Source organism: Arachis hypogaea, chromosome 12, assembly GCF_003086295.3.
Source record: "Arachis hypogaea cultivar Tifrunner chromosome 12, arahy.Tifrunner.gnm2.J5K5, whole genome shotgun sequence".
Taxonomy (NCBI): domain Eukaryota; kingdom Viridiplantae; phylum Streptophyta; class Magnoliopsida; order Fabales; family Fabaceae; genus Arachis; species Arachis hypogaea.
In genome coordinates, this window is record NC_092047.1 from 68,092,585 (window position 1) to 68,103,730 (window position 11,146).

General features: G+C 40.4%; 2 non-coding genes across 2 annotated transcripts; one reads left to right on the top strand and one right to left on the bottom strand.

Annotated features, from left to right (window-relative positions):
- Positions 1–1,075: 1,075 nt before the first annotated feature.
- Positions 1,076–1,183, bottom strand: LOC112731899 (small nucleolar RNA R71). Its single transcript, XR_003167649.1, has one exon. It is a non-coding gene; the product is annotated as a small nucleolar RNA R71 (small nucleolar RNA).
- A 9,448-nt stretch (positions 1,184–10,631) lies between these two features.
- LOC112731891 (small nucleolar RNA R71) lies at positions 10,632–10,735 on the top strand. Its single transcript, XR_003167642.1, has one exon. It is a non-coding gene; the product is annotated as a small nucleolar RNA R71 (small nucleolar RNA).
- The last annotated feature ends 411 nt before the right edge of the window (positions 10,736–11,146 follow it).

Consider the following 11,146-nt stretch of genomic DNA (forward strand, 5'->3'; position numbering starts at 1 on the left):
AAAACTAATTTCAATCATATCTTTTCAAAATATCTTTTTATCTTATCTTTTTCAAAAATTTGATTTCAAAATATCTTTTCTAACTTCCTAACTTCTTATCTTTTCAAAATTTGTTTCAACTAACTAACTAACTTTTTGTTTGTTCCTTAACTTTTTCAAAACTACCTAACTAACTCTCTCTCTAATTTTCGAAAATATCTTCCCTCTTTTTCAAAAATTTCTTTTTTATTAACTAACTATTTTTATTTTTGATTTTAAAATTTTTCGAAAAAAATACTAACCTTTTTCAAAAACTATTTTTGAAAATCACTAACTCTTTTTCAAAAATTATTTTCGAAAATTCTCCCTCTCCCGTCTTATTCTATTTATTTATTCATTTACTAACATCTCATCTCACATCTCTGCCCTCCTGACAGTTGTGTTTCTTTCTTTACACCACATTCTTTGTCTCCCTCTTTTCTTCCACTCACAAAGGAATCCCTATACTGTGGTATAAAGGATCTCTATTATTATTATTTTTTTGTGCCCTCTTCTTTGTCATATGAGCAGGAGCAAGGACAAGAACATTCTTGTTGAAGCAGATCCAGAACCTGAAAGGACTCTGAAGAGAAAATTAAGAGAAGCTAAATTACAACAAACCAGCAAGCACCTGTCAGAAATTTTCGAACAGGAAGAGGAGATGTCAGCCAAAAATAATAATAATGCAAGGAGGATGCTTGGTGACTTTACTGCACCTAATTCCAATTTACATGGAAGAAGCATCTCCATTCCTGCCATTGGAGCAAACAACTTTGAGCTGAAACCTCAATTAGTTTCTCTGATGCAGCAGAACTGCAAGTTTCATGGACTTCCATCTGAAGATCATTTTCAGTTCTTAACTGAATTCTTGCAGATATGTGATACTGTTAAGACTAATGGAGTAGATCCTGAAGTCTACAGGCTCATGCTTTTCCCTTTTGCTGTAAGAGACAGAGCTAGAGTATGGTTGGACTCTCAATCTAAGGATAGCCTGAACTCTTGGGATAAGCTGGTCAAGGCTTTTCTAGCCAAGTTCTTTCCTCCTCAAAAGCTGAGCAAGCTTAGAGTGGATGTTCAAACCTTCAGACAGAAAGAAGGTGAATCCCTCTATGAAGCTTGGGAGAGATACAAAGGACTGACCAAAAAGTGTCCTTCTGACATGCTTTCAGAATGGACCATCCTGGATATATTCTATGATGGTCTGTCTGAGTTATTTAAGATGTCATTGGATACCTCTGCAGGTGGATCCATTCACCTAAAGAAAATGCCTGCAGAAGCTCAAGAACTCATTGACATGGTTGCTAATAACCAGTTCATGTACACTTCTGAGAGGAATCCTGTGAGTAATGGGACGCCTATGAAGAAGGGAGTTCTTGAAGTGGATACTCTGAATGCCATATTGGCTCAGAACAAAATATTGACTCAGCAAGTCAATATGATCTCTCAGAGTCTGAATGGAATGCAAGCTGCATCCAACAGTACTCAAGAGGCTTCTTATGAAGAAGAAGCTTATGATCCTGAGAACCCTGCAATAGCAGAGGTGAATTACTTAGGTGAACCTTATGGAAACACCTATAACTCATCATGGAGAAATCATCCAAATTTCTCATGGAAGGATCAAAATCCCCAACAAGGCTTTAATAATGGTGGAAGAAATAGGTTTAACAATAATAAACCTTTTCCATCATCCACTCAGCAACAGACAGAGAACTCTGAAAAAATACTTCTAATTTGGCAAACTTAGTCTCTGATCTGTCCAAGGCCACTGTGAGTTTCATGAATGAAACAAGGTCTTCCATTAGAAATTTGGAAGCACAAGTGGGCCAGCTGAGTAAGAGGATCACTGAAATCCCTCCTAGTACTCTCCCAAGCAATACAGAAGAGAACCCAAAAGGAGAGTGCAAGGCCATTGACATAAGCACTGGTGCGCGGAAAACTTGTCTCTCAACAAATCACCCTTCGGCAAGTGTACCGAAGTTGTCGTCAAGTAAAAACTCACAATAGAGTGAGGTCGAATCCCACAGGGATTGATTGATTAAGCAACTTTAATTAGAAGAATGTTCTAGTTGAGCGAATCCAGAATTTGGGTTGAGAGTTGCAGAAAATAAAATGGCAGGAATGTAAATAACGGAAAAGTAAATGCTAGAATTAAAGGACTGGAAGTAAATGACTGAAAATAAATTGCAGAATTGTAAATGAGAATGGGGGATTTGCTCATAAAAGTAAATCGCAGAAATTAAAGAGAATGGGTAAGATTAGAGATGGGGAATTCATTGGGCTTAGGAGATGTTGCAATTCTCCGGATCAAGTTCATTTTCATCTCTTCCTCAATCAATGCACTCATTGATCTCCTTGGCAATCTTAAGTGATTGAATTGCAATTCCTTGCAATTTAATCTCTCAAATCTTGATCAATAGCCAATTCCTTGGTCAATTGCTCATGAGAAGAGATGAAGTACGGTCACTGATTATACCACATGCATTTCCCAAACCAAGTATTGAGAGGGTTATAGTCACATACCCATCCAAACCCAATTTGGTCTAGCATGAGAAAGCATTTCTAGCTTGATCTCTTCATTCCTCTTCCAAGGTTCAAAAGAGATCCAAGTTTGAATAGCTTCTCTTCCAAGATAACTACTCAATTGGATGAAGATCGAAAGCTTTCAAGTAAAATCAAGAGGAAAGATAGAAGAAGAACATGAAAATTAGTATTGATCCATCAAATTACAACAGAGCTCCCTAAGCCAATGAAAGGGGGTTTAGTTGTTCATAGCTCTTGAAAATGAAAACAAACATGGAGAATACATCATAAAACTAGAAATTGCAAAGAAAGTAAATACAGAGAGTAATTCTTCAGCCTCCAGAACTCCTTTACAATTCAAAGTTACTCCTATATATACTACTCTTCTCAGCTTCTAGTTTACTCTTCAAGTCTTGGGCCTTTGGATCTTGAGTTTGAAGCAGTTCTTTTCTTCATTTGGGCTTGGCTTTACTTGCAGAGAGAAAGTGCTAAGTGGGCAGAGACTTCAGCTCAGGACGTTAGGGGTGTTAATATTTAGTGAGAATATAAGTTCGAGAACGTTAGTGACACTTAACATTGTCACTAACATTCCAATGCACCCCTTTGCCTTACGTTAAAACCCACGTTAACTAGGTTAACGTGGCTTTTAACGTTGCCTTGTTAGTCCTTCGAGAATGTTAGTGACACTCAACATTGTCACTAACGTTCCAGTGTGCCCCTTCTTGTTTCACGTTAAAGCCCACGTTAACTAGGTTAACGTGGCTTCTAACGTGGTCCTTGCCAACCTTCGAGAACGTTAGTGACACTCAACATTGTCACTAACGTTCCAATGTGCCCCTGGGTCTCACGTTAGAGTCCACGTTAACTAGGTTAACGTGGCTTCTAACGTGGCCATCTTTTAGCCATCCCAACGTTAGTGACAATGTTGAGTGTCACTAACGTTGGCTCATCTTTCATTTCTCATCGTTAGCTTCCACGTTAACCAAGTTAATATGGAGGTTAACGTGACTCTTGGGGGTTGTGTGGTTGCTTCAACGTTAGTGACAATGTTGAGTGTCACTAACGTTGTCGACAACTCTTCATCCTCTACGTTAATTCCCACGTTAACCAAGTTAACGTGAGAGTTAACGTGGTACTTAGCACCATAGGCCAACGTTAGTGACAATGTTGAGTGTCACTAACGTTGGCTTCTCTCCCTCCCCCTTAACGTTAGAGGCCACGTTAACTAGGTTAACGTGGCTTCTAACATGGCCACTTATGAGTGATTGCCAACGTTAGTGACAATGTTGAGTGTCACTAACGTTGGCTCAACTTCTCTTCTCCACGTTAGAGTTCACGTTAACTTGGTTAACGTGACTCTCTAACGTGGGCATTGATGGCTTTCTTTGAGAGTGTTATTGGCAATCACTTTTCTCATTAATCCTTGCAAGTTACCTCCCATTTCTTGCTCCTTTTTGGTCCTGAAATCAAGCAACAAAGTGCATCAAAGCTCCAATTCCAAGTCATGAGTAATGCAACATAATATTTGTCACTAAACTTATGCGAAATCCTCATGAAATCATTTAAAATACACAATGTGTGCTTGAGTCAAGGCATAAGTGAATATTTACCCAAAACTAGCTTATTTTCTAAAGAAATGTATGAAACTAACCTAAAACAGTAAAGAAAAGGCCAGTGAAACTGGCCAAGAAGCCCTGGCATCACAACACCAAACTTAAAGCTTGCTTGTCCCTAAGCAAGTACTGGAACAAGAGAATGATGAATGGAATATCCAGAGGAATGAGTCATTCTTGTGGAAGTCATATTACTGATTTTATGGTGGTTTCATGCATAGCAACTTAGGTTCATTCCATTACTGGCTTTCAGACCTTTATCATGTCCCTAAACACTTACTTTGTTTATATCTCATGAGACTTTTATTCATTGATCCTTTTATTGTTGTTTCAAGGGTTATTTGTGTTATTTAGGCTAAGTGCTCTGTAAGGGGGCAACTCTTTAAGATAAGCTTTCAGCCAACACTCCCGAACCAGTTGGTTCAAGGTGCTAGGTGTTGAAGCACCCCTAAGGACTTACTCCCTCAAGTCTCTCCCCCATACATACACACCACAGACATATAGTTTATTTGTTTTCTTTTCTTGAGACCTTGGTGTCCAGCACCTCTTTGGGTTACTAAATGCTCTGTAGTGAGGGTTACTCTTGATAGTGGATTTTCAGCTGATAATCCCGGGTTAGTTAACCCAAGTTACCAAGTGATAAAGCACCCCTAAGAGCTTATTCATCCAAGTAGATCCCTCACACAGGGGCACCACAGGCACTTGCCTCAAGCTTAAAACCATTGATGCCTAGCCTTATTGCTTACTCTTTTTATTTTGTTTTTTTCACTTCCATTGTTCTTTCCCTTTTCTCTTCTTAGGATCTTGTTATTAACTTAGTCTCATGAGTGTATCCAAAGCAAAGTATTCAGGATAGATAATTGTCCTCCTAACCTTGTGGTTGAACCAACTTAGCTAACTTATGACTACCCCAAGGATTCATGAATGCACTTCCACAATATAAACTCCACTCTGGTCTTTTAAAAACATAAACATTCTCTTCTTCATTTGATAAAAAGGGACAAACTTACAAGTAGATAAGGGAATGATGCAGTGACATAAAGACCAGTGCACATAGACTCTCTTCCATACCAAAAACTAAAAATAACATGATTTGAAAAGGGTTTAAACATAACATGGAAGCAAGTTCTATTTCATACAAGATCTTCCTTATTTAAAACACAGAGAAAGATGGAACAAAGAAGGAACTCCACCACCTTTTACTGTTGTGGGTGTCCACGCTCTTTTCCTTGCTTGTCCTCCTTGTTTCTGTTGCCTCGCTTCTTTGGGTGAAAGTGCACCATTTCCTTATAAGATTCCTACAAGGTCACTGGAAGTTGCTTGTTCCCAAAGCACTTGAGACATAGTTAGCTTATATGTATGCTTGTGCCTCTTGAACTCAGTTTGGTGTGTGAACACCAAACTTAGTTCTTTGCCCAGTATACAATATTGCATATATGCAGAGACCCTCATATCTTATTATCAACAAAGCAATGATCATCTATAGTCTAACTACACCTAAGTGGTTTCTCTTGGTTGGATGGAGCTAGCAATGTTCTTTTGGGAGTGGGATGTAATTCTAACCAATGTCCTTTAGTGGAACACCAAACTTAGAATTACGCCATCACTCTTGGATTGTTCTGGTGTGGAACACCAAACTTAGCTCCTTTCAATACAGGGGAAACCACTTGTGACTTTTATTGAAATAAGGATGAAATTGAAACTACCTGAGGTTGGGTTGCCTCCCAACAGAGCGCTCTTTTATCGTCGCTAGCTCGACGAGTTCTTAATTATTTGAGATGGTACTTTACTCTGGGGTCTTCCCCCATGTTGCCCAGATAATGCTTGAGTCTTTGTCCATTCACTGTAAAAGTCCTCTTTGAGCTTTCATCCGTGATTTCGATGTGGCCATATGGTGACACTTTTGTAACCAAGAAAGGTCTGGACCACCTTGACTTGAGTTTCCCTGGGAATAGCCTTAATTTAGAATTGTAGAGGAGTACTTGCTGCCCTTTTTCGAAACTCCTGGGTGCCAAGTGCATGTCATGTTTTCTTTTTGCCTTCTCTTTATACATCTTAGTGTTTTCATAGGCTTGTGACTTGAATTCCTCCATCTCTTGCAGCTGCAAGATTCTTTTTGCACCAGCAGCAATGCTGTCAAAATTTAGTATCTTGATAGCCCAAAGAGCTTTATGTTCTAGCTCCAGTGGTAAATGACAAGCTTTCCCATAGACTAATTGATATGGAGACATTCCAAGTGGGGTTTTGAATGCTGTTCTGTATGCCCACAGAGCATCATCTAACTTCTTCGACCAATCCTTTCTAGATGCGCCCACAGTCTTTTCCAGGATTCTCTTCAGCTCTCTGTTGGATATCTCAGTTTGCCCACTTGTTTGAGGATGGTAAGGTGTGGCTACTTTGTGTTTTACCCCATATCGTAAGAGGAGAGCTTCCAGTGGTTTGTTACAAAAGTGGCTCCCTCCATCACTGATGAGGGCTCTTGGGACTCCAAACCGGCTGAAGATATTCTTCTTGAAGAAGTTCATGACTACCTTGTTATCATTAGTTGGGGTTGCAATAGCCTCTACCCACTTGGAAACATAATCTACTACTACCAAGATGTAATTGTTTACATATGAGGTTGGGAATGGTCCCATAAAATCAATTCCCTACACATCAAACAGTTCAAGTTCCAAGATGAAATTTTGTGGCATGGCGTTTCTTTTGGGCAGGTTTTCAGATCTTTGGCATTCATTGCAACTTTTTACTAGCTCTTTGGCATCCTTGAAAAGAGTGGGCCAAAAGAATCCGCTTTGTAACACCTTAGCTACAGTTCTGTCCCCTCCAAAGAGCCCGCCATAGCATGAACCGTGACAGTTCCACAGGACTTCTCTCCCTTCCTCTTCCGAGACACATCTTCTAAGAATTCCATCTGAACATTTCTTGAAGAGATATGGCTCGTCCCAGACAAAGTATTTTGCATCATTCATGAGCTTCCTCTTTTGATGCTTATTGATCCCTGGGGGTAATGCTCCAGTTGCCTTGAAATTTGCAATATCTGCGAACCATGGTGCTTTATGAACTGTCATCAACTGCTTATCAGGGAAGAGCTCGTTAACACTTGTATCATTTTCTCCACCTTGATCATGAGGGATTTTAGATAAGTGATCTGCCACCTTGTTCTCCACTCCCTTCTTGTCTCTGATTTCAATATCGAATTCCTGCAACAGTAAGATCCACCTTATTAGTCTTGGCTTCGATTCTTGCTTGGCAAACAAATATTTAAGTGTTGTGTGATCTGTAAAAACGATCACTTTAGCACCAATGAGGTATGATCTAAATTTGTCAAATGCAAAAACTATTGCTAGCAATTCCTTTTCAGTAGTGGTATAATTTCTTTGAGTTTCATTAAGGACTTTGCTAGCATAGTATATCACACGAACTAGGTTATCTTTCCTTTGTCCTAACACTGCCCCAACTGCAAAATCAGATGCAACGCACATCAATTCAAATGGTAAATTCCAATCAGGTGGGGAAATGATAGGAGCAGAGGATAACCTCTTTTTCAAATGTGTAAATGCTAGCATGCAGGTTTCATCAAAGATGAATGGTGTATCAGACACAAGGAGATTGCTTAAGGGCTTGGCTATCTTTGAAAAATCTTTAATAAATCTTCTGTAAAAACCAGCATGCCCTAAAAAACTTCTAATTGCCTTGACATCACTGGGTGGGGGTAGTTTTTCAATAAGTTCCACTTTAGCTCTATCAACCTCAATGCCTTGGCGAGAGACTTTGTGACCAAGGACTATTCCCCCTGTCACCATGAAGTGGCATTTTTCCCAGTTCAAGACCAAATTGGTCTCTTGGCACCTTTTCAATACCAAGGCGAGGTGATGTAGGCAACTAGGAAAAGAATCTCCAAATACCGAGAAATCATCCATAAAAACTTCAATGAATTTTTCTATCATATCTGAAAAGATAGAAAGCATGCAACGTTGGAAAGTTGCAGGGGCATTACACAACCCAAATGGCATGCGCCTATAGGCAAACACTCCATACGGACAGGTAAATGAAGTTTTCTCTTGGTCTCTTGGATCAACCACTATTTGGTTGTATCCTGAATAACCGTCGAGAAAACAATAATAAGCGTGCCCTGCAAGTCTTTCCAACATCTGATCCATGAATGGAAGGGGAAAATGGTCCTTTCGTGTAGCCTCATTGAGCTTCCTGTAGTCTATGCACATCCGCCATCCTGTGACGGTCCTTGTAGGTATGAGCTCGTTCTTCTCATTGGTAACCACAGTGATCCCTCCCTTCTTCGGTACGACATGTATGGGGCTAACCCAAGGGCTGTCCGAAATTGGGTATATGACTCCTCCTTGCCAAAGCTTCATAACCTCTTTCTGCACCACTTCCTTCATGATTGGGTTCAGCCTTCTTTGGGATTGAATGGATGGCTTGGCGTCATCTTCCAACAGTATTTTATGCATGCATATGGCTGAACTGATTCCCTTCAAGTCAGCAAGGGTCCATCCAATGGCATCCTTATGCTCCCGCAGCACCTTAAGTAGCTCGTCCTCTTGATCTTGACTGAGGGATGAATTTATGATCACTGGGTAGTTTTCATTTTTTCCTAGATATACATATTTGAGAGTGGGTGGCAGTGCTTTGAGTTCAAGTTTGGGTACTTCTGATTTTTCGCTCCCTTCCTTTGGTGCATCTGGTATATGTGTTTCTGTTGTAGCTACCTCTTCACTTGATTCAGATTCTTCCTCCACCAATCTCTCGTTCTCTTCAGGTTCATCTTCTTCAAAATTCTCCTGCACTTCATCCTCAAGTGCATCTAACCTCATGCATTCCCCCAATTGTTCTGGTGGATAACTCATGGCCTTGAACACATTAAATGTCATCTTTTCATTGTGTAATCTAAGGGTGAGGTCACCCTTTTGAACATCAATGACAGCTCCAGCAGTAGCCAAGAATGGCCTTCCCAGAATGATGGAGGTTTTGGCGTCTTCCTGCATGTCCAGCACCACAAAATCTGCTGGGAATATGAAATCTCCTACTTTTACTAGCAAATCCTCCACTATCCCTTGAGGGAATTTGAACGATCAGTCTGCCAGTTGTAGAGCCATTTTTGTTGGTTTAGCCTCCTCAATTTTCATCTTTCTCATCATAGCTACTGACATCAAATTGATGCTGGCCCCTAAGTCACAAAGAGCCTTTTCTACTGTGATTTCTCCTATAATGCAAGGGATCTGAAAACTCCCAGGATCCTTCAGTTTCTGAGGTACTTTATGCTGAATGATAGCACTGCACTCTTTAGTTAGTATCACAGTCTCATTGTTCTTCTAGCTTCTTTTCTTAGTCATTAGCTCCTTCAAAAACTTGGCATAAAGTGGCATTTGTTCTATGGCTTCAGCAAATGGTATGTTGATTTGTAGCTTCTTGAAGATTTCCAAAAATCTCAAGAACTGGTTGTCATCTTCTTTTTTCTTCAATAGTTGGGGGTATGGAGCTCTTGAGATGTTGAGTTGGGGTATCCTTTTCTCTTTCTGCAAACTTGGTGTGGCGGGTTGCATTCCATCTTGCTCCTCTTCCTTTTCAATTGAGCTTTCTTCTAGTGGTTTTTGAGGATGTTCCTTCAGTTCCTTTCCACTCCTAAGTGTGATAGCTTGACACTCCTCCCTTTTGCTTGAATAGGTATCATAGCAAAAATTGTGGTTCGGAAGCTGCTTAAAAAGATAGTTGATTTGTGTCTCCAGTTTTGTGATGGCAGCATTTTGATTCTGCATGTTTGACTGCACTTCCTCTCTGAATGCTTTACTGTCTTGAATGTCTCTGCATATTCCTTCAATGAATGTTTCAATCTTAGAGAGCTTGTCATCAATTGATGAGTGGTTCGGAGCAGATGTGCTGTTTTGGTTTTGATAAGTATGTAGAGAAGTGTCGTTGTGGGGGTGTTGAGATGTCCTCTGGGTGAATTGTTGGTGAGCTGCATTGTTGTTAGAGTTGTAACGTCTCTGGTCTTGGTTTTGATCTTGCTCACTTCCCCACCCAAAGTTTGGGTGATTTCTCCATCCAGGATTGTAAGTCTTGGAGTATGGATCATAGTTTTTCCTTGGTGAATTCCCAATGTAGTTGGCTTGCTCCTGACTCCCTTCTGCTTCTTGGTTTACTCCTTCTTGTGTTGTTGATGAAGTGGAGATTGCTGCTACTTGGTTCATCTCCATCTTCTTGGTGAGGTCAGCCAGCTGCTGAGTAATGAGCTTGTTTTGGGCCAACAGAGCATCTACATTGTTTAGCTCCATCACTCCTCTTGTGTTCCCTCTTTCGGACGCATAGAAGTAGTCATTTTCTGCTACTGTTTCAATAACATCTATAGCTTCCTCAATTGTCTTCTTCTTGTTCAAAGACCCTCCAGATGAATGATCTACTGCCTTCTTTGACTCATAAGAGAGCCCTTCATAGAAAATGTGCAGCTGGACCCATTCGTTGAACATGTCAGGTGGACACCTCCTTGTTAAGTCTTTGAACCTCTCCCATGCTTCATACAGAGTCTCACCATCCTGTTGCCTGAAGGTTTGAACCTCAGCTCTCAGCCTATTGATTCGTTGAGGAGGGTAGAATCTTGCTAAGAATTTGTTCACCACATCCTCCCAAGTTGTCAAGCTCTCCCTTGAGAAGGATTCCAGCCACTTGGCTGCCTTGTCTCTGAGTGAGAAGGGAAATAAGAGCAATCTATAGGCGTCAGGATGAACACCATTAGATTTCACTGTGTCACATATTCTCAGGAAGGTGGTCAAATATTGGTTGGGATCTTCTTGAACACCTCCTCCAAACGAACAGTTATTCTGAACAAGGGTGATGAGCTGTGGTTTAAGTTCAAAGTTGTTGGCATGGATTGTTGGCTTTTGGATGCTACTTCCACAATTGCCTGGGTTTGGATTAATGTAAGAGCCCAAAACTCTCCTATCCTTCCTAGCATGATTTGCTCCACCTCCTCTGCCATGGTT